Below are 14149 nucleotides of genomic sequence, written 5' to 3' on the forward strand. Positions count from 1 at the left end.
CTTAAATTATATAATCTTCAGATAATTGCACATTTTAACAAATTTGTCAAAAACAATGAATTCAATGGTGTTATTTATTTTATTAAATATAGAAAGTAGATAAATTTATTGTCTACTCTATATTTTTCTATATATATATATATATATGAATATATAGATTTAGGGGTTTGAAACATTTCATTCCCGTCAAATCTTATAGAGAAATGGGTTTTGCGTGTCTCGACACTATTCTATGTCCCACTAGGACGAGAAATGAGGTGAAAACCTTTATTCCATTAACATATAAGATAAGGTATTAGATTTCGAACGAGGAACGAGGTAGACCTACTTTACCCTGTTACCAACCTATTTCTAGTGTTAACAAGTATATTTTGATGTTTAAATGAAAGACTAATAAGTGATAAGATTTTTTATTATGTAACTTCATAGATTTCTTAATAAAATAATTTTATATAGAATCAAATTTTTTAAACAAAGTCAACCATGGGTTGATGATTGAATAGAAAACATATGAAGATCCTTAAAAGAATGAAGATGACTTGCTTAAGTGTGCTGAGCAAGTCTTTATATTTTAGAGTCATATAATTGTCTGTTACCATACTTTTGAATATATTTTTTTCAATATACTTTATCAAATTATCATTCATTCATTCAATATTAACTTTTAAAATATTTTATTTCTAAATATATTAATTATTTTCATGAAATTTTATAAAATAAGTTATGATTATGTGACCCGGATAAGTGGGATGGTGGGATAGCAGATGGTAGCAGTTACGTTAATGGGAGGAATCGTCTGCAATCGATACGTGAAGCGGTTATTGACCCTTTCTCTTTTTATAAATTGACAGAAAACTCAAACAAAATCCATCCTAACAATTTCTGCAACTAAGTGTAAGAGAGGAAAACTGATAATTTGAAAAGAAGTGAACAAACACAACATAAGGAACCCACACAACAAAACCCTCAACATAAGACAAAACAACAAAGACCACCCTAACCATATAAATGGCTAAAGCAACACTTCAAATAGAAACGTTAAAAAAATTCTGCAATTAAGAAAGATAGAGACTGCACAACTGCAAAGCCTACAAAAATGAGGAAAGAAAACTCGGCCCCAAAGATGCAAGGCCTTAAGGAAAACAAAAGAAGAACCAACACCAGGTAAAGACACAAACCAAGGCCTTAAAGATGGGCATGCAACCAAGCACTCATAATGTAATTAAAAACTACAGCAATATGTGATGGAACAAAACACTGTAAAAGAATGCAGCAATCTGCAGTATATATGATGGGACAAAACATTACAAAAAAAAATGTAGCCATCTGCAGCAATGTATGATGGACAAAGCACTGCAACAACTGCATCCACTCTTGTGTTGAGGAGATCCACACCACATTTGGGGAGTAGTTAAGCTGTCAGAGACAAGGAACCTTAAAAGATAACTAACCAAGGTCAATTTGGATAAGGGCAGTCAATCTACCCTACAAAATTTTGCTATCAAATCCAAAATTTAATAAATAAGTGAGCAGGGACATTATGGGAGAACCGAATTATCTTTTCCCAACTCACTGATTAACCCAACCCACACTGATAAAGCATTTCAAAGCTGAAGCCACTCAAATTTGCCATTGGAATTGTTCGACCACACTGTTAGGGGACTGGGTAAATAATTAGGAAGATTATTTCTTGATATGCCCTGACAGTTTTGATATGAAGCAAACCCAACTGGCAGATCTAAATCAAAATCTACGAATCAGCATCCGGGTCAAATGCATGTCTAGATGCCGAAATTCACAAACCAAGAAAAAAACCAAATTAATTAGAAAAGCTACAAGGAAAAATTGGAGATAAAGGCATAACAACCACTCGACCAACAAATAATTGGAATATGAAGCAAGTGTGGCAGTAGGAGGTGGACATGCATATCATTGTTGCCAAACTATAACAATTAAATTTATTTGTTTGGTATCAATCAAAGCAGAGTCATTTACCACAGCAGAGCATCTGAGATGTCACGAGTAAGTCTAAATGGATCTAGATTGGGTCAGAATTGGAGCTCGAGGAGGCTGGAGCCTAGATGGGGTCCTCAGGGCCTTGGAGACAGCTTACCGAAATGGGCCTTCGGGGGACAAGGCTTTACCTTAGCCTGCGAACACAAATGACGTCAAAAAGGCACGCAGGAGACTCCCTCACGTGGGCCCTCCAATGCCTAAGTCAAACCATAGTCCAAGGAGTATGTCCAAGAATATGCTAATGGATGTTTAATGTAAGTAGCATGTAGGAGTTCTGGGGTCTCAAAGAGTATGGTAGTTTCTAGATGGGTTCTAGAGAGAGTAAAGTCTATATGGTCTAATGAGATCAAAGAGTTCCAAAAAGGTCTATTTGCCTTGGAGGCAACTGATATTTATAGGCAAATGTGTGGGTCCCACGGTTGGGTCAAAAGACTCCTTTGAGGAGTGCATGCATAGAAAGGCTGGAGGGCCCAAAGACTTCTTCGGGGAAAAGCCTTGATGGCTGTCTCCGGATGGTCCCAAATAGGGCTTTGGGCCACCATGTGGCTTTGGTCCGAGAGAGCCCAAAAGGTGTCTCTAGACAATACAAAATAAATGAGGCCTAACCAATCCCGGGGGACCTGGGAGGCTATCGTCCTAAAGACTCTCCAGGGAAGGATTCATCGAGAGATCACTTGAGACTTAGAAAAATTTTAGGGAATCTCACAACAATAGCTCCCCACTCTTGCCTTGGGCTGAAAAGCGAAGGGAAAAGTATAAAAAAAAGATGGGTGCCAAATGCCTGAAAGGGAGCCAACTCGAGATAGGTTAGTGGACAGGGTTACTCTCATTCTCGATGTAAAGAGGGATGAGTATACCAGCCTTTTGAGATTGTATCAGGCTTATGAATATTATCAGGATTGGCCGATTGTCATCGTTATGCCTCAGTTTATTCTACGCTGAGGAGCTTAAGAATTTGTTCATCTAGTGAGTGCCCTTGCGGATTATGGGAGGGAGGACACCAGTATCCATAAAATTTTCTTAAGAGAGGCCCAATCCTAAGTGGGTGTGGTAGTAATTATCAAGCCCCCTAGCACAAGGAAATGGAGTTCCATCGTTGTTGGCAATTATTCAAAGGATTGCAACTATTTTTGGTGAGGATAATTATGCATGTGGGAATGAATCATGTGCATGATAAAATATCCTAATTTCAAGGTTATCGGGGAAATGGATCATACCCTGCTTCTTGGGTCATCTCAAACTTGCAATCATCATTGGGGTTTGTCAGTTGTTGATGTTGTTCCTCGGCTCGTTCTTCGCGGAGGAGCCTGGGAATTTGTTCATCCAATACTCACTCTTGAGAAATGTAAGAGGAAGGACACAGAACCCCATAGAATTTCTTTAAGATGAGGTGAACCTCGAGGAAAAGTAATGTCCATTATAAGCCCCTTAGGGTATGCAGAAATGAGCTACACTTACTATTTGTGATGTGCATGACGATAAACAAGAGTAGGTGCAATGTCGTACCTAGTTACTTATAGTTATACTTGTGGGGGGATCTTGAATCCTTTGCTTCTTGCTCTCTTTGATTTGTGCCTTCTTTACTTGATGAAATATTTTTTCAAATGAGTGGAGTTTCAAGTTTTGCCAAGCGTTTCCCCTTGAAAAGTTTGAAGAACATAGATGTTTGGGCCTAACATTTCCTGGATCCTATAGGGACCTTCCCAATTTGCTCGAAGTTTACATTCCTCCTGAAGTGTGCCTGTGATAACATATTTTCAAAGCACCAAGTCTCCTGGTTGTAGTGGCTTATCTTTGACACCAGCATTGTAGTAATTGGCTATTCTTCGGTGGTAGGCCACCAATCAAATGCAGGCTTGGTCCCTTAGTTCGTCTACTAGATCCAAATTATTAGAAAACTGCTCTTAATTTCTTTGCTCATCGAAGGTAAGGACTCGTGGGGACTAAATGGCTACCTCAATAGGGATGAGGCCCTCAATTCCATAAACGAGATTAAATGGAGTTTCTCCAGTTGATGCTTAGCTGGTGGTACGATAAGCCCATAGGACAGTCGGGAGCTCTTCCACCCAAGCTTTTTTTACTTTATCCAACTTGGTTTAAGGTCTTAGAGAATGATTTTGTTGGCAGCTTTAGCCTGGCCATTTGCTTTACGGAGTCTGATTCACTATATGTCGCAGAAGGCATGAAAAGAGTTAGAGTCAAACTGGGTGTCGTGATCAATGTTGAGGATCCGGGGGATCCTGAAATGACATATAATATCCTTCTATACCACATTCTCCACTTTCTTTTCTGTGATTGTTGCTAAGGGCTCGACTTCCTCCCACTTAGTGAAGTAATCAATAGTTATGAGCAAGAACTTTCGTTATCCAATAGCAATTGGGAATGGACCAAGTATGTCTAAAACCCATTGCGCAAAAGGAATAAGCTGAAAGATCTGCTAGATATCTATCACGGGTGATGAAGACAACAGTGCATGCCTCTAATATTTATCACAGGATCGGACTTTTGTTAAGGCGTCCTTATGTAACGTTGGCCAGAAAAAACCTCCCTTCATGATTTTTGCGATCTACCTCCAATATGCTCACTACAATCACCCTGATGTACTTCATCCAAGGGCTTGTTACACCTTTTGCAAACCAAGACACCTTACTAGCGACATGGAAAATGTGCGCTTATACAGAATATCATCTATAATCACAAAGCATGCTACTCAAACTTTCAACGTTCTGGCCTCTGCAGGGTTAGTAGGAAGCTCTCTAGCAAGCAAGTATTACAGAATGGATGATCTCCAATTGTCATCTGTTTTGATAATCTGTATCATTTTTCCTTCCTTATTTTCCTCTATGCTTGGATTTTGCAAAATTTCCATGTTGATCGGGTGCCCTAGGGTGTCTCTTATTGCTTCTAGCTTAGATAATGCATCTGCATGGTGGTTAAGGGTACGATTGATCTAGACTAGTTGAAAATCAACGAAAGAATGTGCTAATTCTCGCAAATTTCGTAGGTACCAAGTAAGCTTGGGATCCCTAACTTCGTAGGTACCCTAAAACTATTACACCCTAAGCTAAGAGTAGCAGTGGGCTACTACCCTTTTCACCTCGAGCTTTCGAGCAATAGTTAGGCCAGCACTGAGGGCCTCATATTTTGCAACATTATTTGAACTGGGGAAGGTGAATCACAAAGTACTCCAAAATGGCATTCTTAGGAGAAATTGACACAATACTAACTCCACTGCCTTGTACATTAGAGGCCCCATCCATAAACAACTTCCACTCAGGAGAGGACTCATTCTCGAGCTCGGGCGAATGTGTGCATTCCACTATAAAATTGGCCAATGCTTGGCCCTTGATAGCTCTTCATGGCTCATATTGAATGTCATACTCGCTGAGCTCAATGGCCCATTTGGTGAGCGTTCCTGAGTGTTTCGGCCATTAGAGGATCTGTTGCAAGGGTTGGTCAGTGAGGATCGTGATAGTACATGCTTGAAAGTAAGGCCTAAGCTTCTTGGATGCCATAATCAAGGCGAATGCCACTTTTTTGACATACAAATAACAAGTTTCGGCCCCACGAAGTACTCGACTGACATAATATACCGGCTAATCCACCTGGTCAATCTTTCTTAACAACACCGCACTGGTCGCTGCTTGGCTAACTCCAAGGTAGAGATACAACACATCCCTTACCTCTGGTCTGGTAAGAAGAGGTATTCCACAAAGGTAATCCTTTAACGCCTGAAACGCCTGCTCACACTTTTCATCCCATTGGAAATTATTTCCTCTCTTTGATATATAGAAAAAGGGCAGGCTCTTTTCAAGAAACTTTGAGAGGAAACAATTAAGGTTGCAAGACGTTCGGTCAATTGCTGGACTCCTTTTATATCAAAGGGAAACTGCATATCTAGAATGGCCTGGATTTTTTCTGGGTTGGCTATTATTCCGCATAGCTTAATAAGATACCCTAGAAACTTGCCCAACCTGACTCCAAAGGCGCACTTGTTGAGGTTGAGCCACATATTATATTGACGACACACTGCAAAAACTTGCGCTAACTTCTCCATGTGTGACTCCTCAATATGGCTCTTGACTACCAAGTCATCGACTTAAGCTTCCATGGTGGCCCCAAGTAATTCCTTGAATACTTTATTGACCATCTGCTAATAGGTTGCTCTCAAGTTCTTAAGTCCGAAGGGCATTACTTGATAATAGTAAGTCCCAGTCTCCGTGATGAAGAAGGTTTTCTTGACATCTAGCAGAAACATGCTGATTTGGTGGTACCCTGAAAAGGTGTCAAGGAAACTCAATATGTGGTTCCCCAAAGTGCTATCCACCAAGCAATTAATTCGCGATAATGGGTAGGAATCTTTGTGACACGCCTTGTTCAAGTCAGTGAAATCCACACAGACTCACCATTTTCATCTAAACTTCTTCACCATAACCACATCAACGAGCGAGTTGGGGTAGTGTACTTCATGGATGAATCCAACTTTCAAGAGTTTACCAACCTTCTCTTCGAGGGCCAATAGTTTGTTAGGCGCGATTTTTCTCGTCTTCTACTTTACAGGTTTGGCCTCTGGCCTTACATTTAATTGATGAGAAATTACCTAGGATTAATTCCTAACATGTCAACGGGTACCTAGACAAATATGTCTGCGTTATCCCTTAGGCACTGTACGATCTCCTACCTTTAACCGAGCAACAACTAACTTCCCACATAAATTACTTTGTCTTCTTCACTCTCCTAGGGTCTAACGAGTTCTAGGGCCTCTACAGGTTGAGGTTTTAATGAGACTTGCTCGAAAATATACATAATCTCTTCAAGGGAATGGAAAACCCCTTTCGCCTTTGCTGCCTTGGTAGACAATATGTAGCAAACTCAAGCCTTCATCTAATCGCCTTGAACCTAACCTGCGTTGCTAGGAGTTGGGAACTTCATTATGTTAGTGTTAGTGCCCTAAATGTTAGATTTACACTACATGTGATGTATGTGATTGGCACTAATGATGTTATCATGTACAATATATATATATATGTTTCGTATATATAAGGTCATATCTTCATTCATACTCTATGTTTTCATTTATGAACAAATCCCTTGATTTCCTGGTAGATATTTGGTTCTTAAGTGTTAAGAATCATATGACACATATTTCTAGTTCAAGATTTCTTAAAGGAATTCTTGGTCCTTAGATTTATCAGATGAGGAATATGATATATCCATTACGGATCAGCACGTATGCTACTACCATTATTTAGCATGAGATGCTAATGAGTATGAGTTGTGTGTCATATGCCATCTTGCATGGGATGCAGAAAATAGACATGTGGGTGAATGTTAGTTGAACATCTATTGAATCTGACGCCCGAGACAGATCACATAACTTTAGGATTAATGACATGTTGCTAGTTCTCGATTGTGTATCTAGTCCTTTACCCGGAGGCAATAGAGTTATCTTATGTACTGGTGTTGGAGATTTACTATTGAGTGAAACCATTTGGAGTAAGAGATGGGAATGCTCTATGTGTGGTCTTCGAGCAGTGGTGTATGGAGACAGATGTTCGTTGATGGGATCCATTAGCCACCATCAAATAGGGGTGAACATCCTATGTGGTCTCAATTGGTTGTGATTGGTATACTCTTGGCCAGGATGAGTATGATCAGGAAGGTGTTCCCAATGTCAAAAGTTGTTTCGAAATGCTACCTTGATCACACTACACTAGATATGTCATAGTAACTGAGTCTTGTGAGTTTGATCATTCAATGACTCTCACTCAGTCAGGATGTTAGTTAGCAGGAGGATTATAGTGCACGGTAATCGAAGAACCTTAATAGGTTCATCTAAAGTTCAGACTTCATTATTGTTAGGATCGTTTTGAGTCCTGGCTAGGGAATACTCAGGATCTTTTGAGATGCTCTGAGAATTTGGAGAGATCCTCTTAGTTGGTTGAAGTGTTCGACCAACGTCAAGGAGTTAACGTGTCCTGATTGCTACATGGCTATGGACCTAGAAAGTCACACGCACACTGAGTGTTGTGTTGATTAGTGATTCATTGTTGTAAGTTTGTTCCTCTTCATTAAAGAGTTAATGATGCTAGTTGTGATTAATTGTTAACCAAAGCGATCTAATGATATGGGAGACCACTAAATGTTAGTGGGGCACTTTATTAAGAGTTAACTAGGCCTTGGTTTCACTAAGAGTTAGTGAAAAGTCTATTAATTGTTAATAACATGGCAAAGTGCATTATTACATGGTGGCAATTATGGTCGGTCGATCGGTAGCCCTCTGGCTGTCAACCATTGCCTATGAGGCAGTCAACAGTTTCTTGGGACACTATAAGCTGTTCCTTATAAGCTATCAATAATTTCACGCCGGACCCAACTTCCCAAGTCATGTATAAATATCATGGGAAGGTGGTAGAAGATTATAGAGGTGGCCTTACATGAAAAGAAGCTGAGAGAAATTTCCTTGAGCACTCTCTCGTGGGTTCTTCTTCTTCTTCATCCTTCTTGTGTCTTCTTTTTCTTCCTCCATGGTTGCAAGCTAGGTTGTTGGTTCTTGTTCCGAACTCCTTATTGCTTATTCTCTCCTACTTGGATCTTCTTTCTATTTGATAGCAAAGGCAGCCCTTTAGGAACCTCTCCAACCTTGTGTCACCTTCTTCAAGAGAGTGCTAGCCATGCTCTAAGGAAGGGTTCGGTGATAGCTCAAGTGTGAAGGGACTAGGACTTCTTCATTTGAGGATGATGGTTGGTCAGCCCACTTACAAGTTCATGGGAGCAGCTTAGAGCTTCTTTTGTGAACAACCAGTGGTGGAAAATCTTCCTAGAGGTATTTTTGAAATCCTCTTATGGTTGGTTTTATGTTTTAAGCATATGGATGGATTATACCGAGTCTCGCAAGGGCAGTTTTTTCTTCCGCTATTTGTTAGGTTTTTGAAAAGTTTTATAAATTGGTGTCCCTTGTGTTAATCCACTAAGCGTTAGTTTTTCAGGCCTCGCCATTTCACATTAAGAGATAACCATGGGTGTATGATGGCCCTTATGTTGTTGATGAACGATCTTCCCATAATGATGTTGTAGGCTACTGATGTAGTACTTACCACCATGAAGTTCACCTGTCGGGTAACACTATGAGGGTGAGATCCCAAAGTAATTGGTAGTTGCACTGACCTTGCTATTGGTACTGCTTCCCCGATAAAATGTATAATGGGGAGAAAATGGGTCAGAGTTGATTGTGAGGAATGTGCATTGGCTCGAAGTAGTTGTAATAAATCAAATTGATGGAGTTGCCACTATCCACAAGGATGCGGTTAACAAGATGCTTGGAAATTATTGCAGAGATGACCAAAGGGTCATTGTGAGGCATGAGAATATTCCCTTGATCGGTTGGAGTGAAAGAGATGGGCTCTTCATTGGGTGCTACGTGGGCTATGAGTCCACGTGCAATGCTTGGCGCGCATATGACTTACAGGCCCAGAAGAATCACTAGCAAAGGTCTCTCATCTTGAGATAGCGTGGATGTGCTCCTCAGTAGGCTCATTGTCTATTAGGGGTGTAGATGGTTCTCCCTCTAAGGGTCCCTTCTGTTGTTCTGGCAGGGCTCTCTACTATTGATTGCCACTTCCTCAAGGTCGCCCCCTTGGCAGACCACCATTTGCCTTGAGGAATATGTCCTGCTAAGGCAGATAATGAGGTGCCCTCTGAGGGGTTTAGGCTATCGTAGATTGAAACTAATCAACTTTACCTTTCCTAGCCAATCTTCCCACCTACTCGTAGAAAGCATGATAATTCTCTATCAAATGACCTAGGTATAGATGGAACTGGCAGAAAGGTTGAGGATCCTTCCCTTTTGGCTCCTCAAAAAGGGAAGGAAAATAAGTTCAATAGGTGGGATGGTTAGTGCCAGAGGCGGCACATACATCTATTGACGGTGCCATAGATAGTTATCGGGCCTAGGGGCTTTCCCATCCAACCGCTTACTTTCATCACCTGCAAGCCATCTTCTTTTTCTAGTTCCCTCTTCGGGGTACTCAGTCAATTCATTGGTCCACAAGATATCTAATTACACCACATACCTATTGGCATGGACAAATAGGTTAGCTAAAGTAGTCAATTGCTTAAGAGCGAGGGATTCTTTGAGAGGTATGAGGGTGGTTCCTTGTAGAAAATATGAAACGGCCACTCTGACAGGTAGGTCTTGTACTTCTAGCATGGCAATTCGAAAGCGATCAATGTACTGCCTCAAGGTTGTTGAGCCAACTTGCTTTATTTAGTTTTTAATTAAGTTTTGATGATTAACAAAAATAATATTTTTACTAAATATACAAATTGTAGTACCTAATTATTTTTGATTAATTTATAAAATATTTTGTCATAGTACATGTATTATCAAAAATGATATTTTTCATTAAAATTATTTTTCAAATAAGTAAAAATTTATATAAAAATATTTTTTTAATATCTGGACCAAAAATCGACTCTTGGTATGCCAAAAGTAGACTCTTGATGCCCTAATGATCATTTTTTTTACCATTACAAAAATTACCAAACAAGTGCCAGTGAACATTGACTTTTGCTATCGAAAGTCGACTCTTGATAAAACAAGAGTTGACTCTCAATTTTTGGAAAGTCGACTCTCGGTATAACGGTCAGAATTCTAATCGTTGGAATAGTGTCCAACAACGCTTATAAATTCATGGGACTTGTTTTAAAGATCATCTATTGCACAAATTGCACATTCAAAGCTCCCACAAGCTCACAAACGCTCTCAAGCAAAAATTCAAGTAATCCAAGACTCTTAAAGCAACATTGCAGATTCACCGAAAAGTTAAAAGGCAAGAGGGGAAAAACATTTCAAGCCTACTCCAAATTTCTCCATTAAAGGTCACAAATTTATTTATCTAAATTTTGTTGCCTTGTATATTTGTTATTAATTGCTTATTCATTTGTGTCCAAAAGTGGATGAATATTTGTAACTATTTAAAAATTTGTTATGGATTGTATTGGTTTCCTAGAACCATTAAAATCTAGATGAATCTAGCTTCCAAGATAAGCTAGGGAGAAAATCTTGGTATAGTGGTTACCTAGAACCCATTGTAATCTATGAGTGTATCTAGTTTTCAATGTGAGATAGTGTGAAAACTTTGGTGAAATTAACTTAGTGGAACCCCAATGGTGGTTAGACCTTGGGAGAGTAAACTAAGTGTGTATGGAGACAACGAACCACTTAAAATTGTCTATTGTCTCGTCTCATTTATTTTTGTTATATCTTGTGATTTGCATTTTCTATTAATCTCAAACCTAAGTTATTATATATACTCTCCAATAAAATCATTAATCAAGAATATTTATTAAAATTACAAAAAATTTAATCACTCAATTCACCCCCTATCTAGAGTGGCCATGCCCTAAGGGACCTACAATTGGTATCAAAGCATGCTTTTAAAAGAGATGACCCCTTAGACTTCACCTCAACTTATTAGAGATCTAGATGGCCTTATTCACCAACCAAGACGAAAGACCATAACCCTCTAGGCCACCATTCTTTGATGGCACAAATTTTGCCTATTGGAAGATGAGAATTGAGTCTTGTTTGATTTCAATAGAATTTTACATGTGGAAAATTGTTAGAGATGGCTTTGATATGTCTAAAGTAGAAAAGAAATATTGGAATGAAAAAGATATAAAAAAAATACCAAATGGATCATAAAGCTAAATACATATTTTTTTATTCAATTCTTCCAAGTAAATATGGAAAAGCTCTCTGCTTGTTCTACATCTCATGAGATATGGTGAAAACTAGAAGTAGTTTATAAAGGAATCTATCAATTAAAAGACACAAAAATAAATCTACTAATGTCACAATATGAAGAGTTCAAATTGCTTCAAAATGAAAACATTAGTGAAATGAATAGTTTGTTCCAAAAGATCATAAACAATCTAAAAATGTTAGGAAAAACTATTATGGAAGAAGATCAAGTTAAGAAAATTCTTAGATTCCTATCCTTAGTTTAGCAACCTCTAGTAACCGCAAAAACCCAAGCTAAGAATTTAAAAGAATTAAAAATGAAAGAATTAATAAGAACGTTGCTAATTCATGAGCTAATATTGAATAAGAAAATGAAGACCTAAGGGTAAGAAAACCCTAGCCTTAAAAGTAGATAAAAAATCTGAGTCCAGTGTAGAGGATGATGATGATGGAATAGCCCTACCAACCAAAACATTTGCTAGAATAATGAGAAATAGAGGAAAGGAGCGCAAGATAATGACTCATACCTAGTTTAAATGTAAAAATAGTGGGTATATGCAATTTGATTACCTGGAGGAAAAGAAAGACAAGAAAGAAAAGAAAGTAGAAAGGAAAAGATTTAAAAAAAGAAATATGCCTTCTCAGCATGGGATACAGATGTTGTAAACAAATCATCCCAATCAAAAAATAAACAAACACATATGTGTTTTATGGCCGTAGAAGAAGAAAAATAAGATATGGAGTTTGAAGAATTCCAAGAAGCATACAAACAACTATTTGAAAAATATCAAATTATTAAGAAAGAATTGGAAAACACTAAGAAATATCATAAAAAAGAAAAACAAAAAATTAAAGAATGAAATAAAGAATTTAGAAGAAAAATCACAAGAGTCAAAGATAGAAACTGAAAATAAAATAGATGATCAATAAATTAAACTTCAAGAAGAAAACAAATCTTTAAAAACTCAAAATAATAAGTTAATAATAGAAAAGAGTGCAATAGAGAAAACTCTAACCACAATAATTTCAAAGAAAAATTTAAAATCTAGACCATGACACAAGGCATCTAAAAAAGAATGGAAACAACTTAGGTGGAACCCCCAACCTAGGAAAAGTAGTGAAGTGCAAATATGGATACCCAAAGGGGTAGTCCAAACAATAAAGACCTTAGATCACAAGATTTTAAATGTTACATCTCATTTAAATAGATCAAGCGTATTTAAATCATTTGATCCCAATGAAGCAAGATTCAAGGGACACGTTTATAGATGGGTTCCCAAATCTAAATCATGATTCTTTAAATGTGCAGATGTGCATGAGGACCACAATGGGCAATAAGTGGTATATGGATAGTGACTGCTCACAACGTATGATCGATGAGAGAGATCTATTCTTAGATCTCATTTCCAAATATGGAGGATCTGTCACGTTTGGAGACAATGCCAAAGGTAAAATGGTTGGTATAGGTACGGTTGGTTAGCCACATTCCATTACTATTAGAAATGTTCTCTTAGTAGATGGTTTAAAACATAATCTTCTTAACATTAGTCAATTTTGTGATGATAGCTACAAAGTAATTTTTAGACAAAGGCATTATCTCTTTGTTGATAGCAACAACTCTGTTATTATTTGTGCTAATAGACAAGGCAATATTTACATTGTTGATATTGAATAAATTAACACAAAATTCTTAACGATAAGAAATAAAGATATTCTTTTATGGCATAGAAGATTAGGTCATGTTAATCTGGACCTAATTAGAAAAATAGCTAATAAAAATTTAGTTATAGGACTTCCTAAGATAAAATTCAATGAAGAAATTTCTTGTGATGTTTGTTGCCAAGGAAAACAAAGTAGAGCTTCCTTTAAATCTAATAATGAAATATCAACCAATAAGCCTCTACAACTCTTGCAAATGAACTTATTTGGACCCACTCAAACTCGAAATATGGGTGAAAAATTTTATGCATATGTTATAGTAGATGATTTTTCTAGATTTACTTGGGTTATGTTCTTATCCTCAAAAGATGAAACATTTCGAAACTTCATCAAATTACCTAAGAAAATTGAAAGAGAACAAGAAGATAGAATTATATCTATTAGAAGTGATCATGGTGGGGAAGTTGAGAATAGATATTTTATGGAATTTTGTGAAACGAATGGTATTCTTCACCAATTCTTCACACCTAGGACCCCACAACAAAATGATGTTATTGAAAGAAGAAATTGGACTCTTCAAGAGATGGCTAGGACCATACTTTTGGAAAATAATTTGCCAACTTATTTTTGGGCTGAAGCAATCAATATCGCTTGTTATATCCTAAATTGGTTTAATCTAATATAAGACATCAAGAAAACACTATTTGAATTATATTATGAGAAAAAGCC

This window comes from Diospyros lotus, chromosome 7 (assembly GCF_014633365.1).
Source record: "Diospyros lotus cultivar Yz01 chromosome 7, ASM1463336v1, whole genome shotgun sequence".
Classification (NCBI taxonomy): Eukaryota; Viridiplantae; Streptophyta; class Magnoliopsida; order Ericales; family Ebenaceae; genus Diospyros; species Diospyros lotus.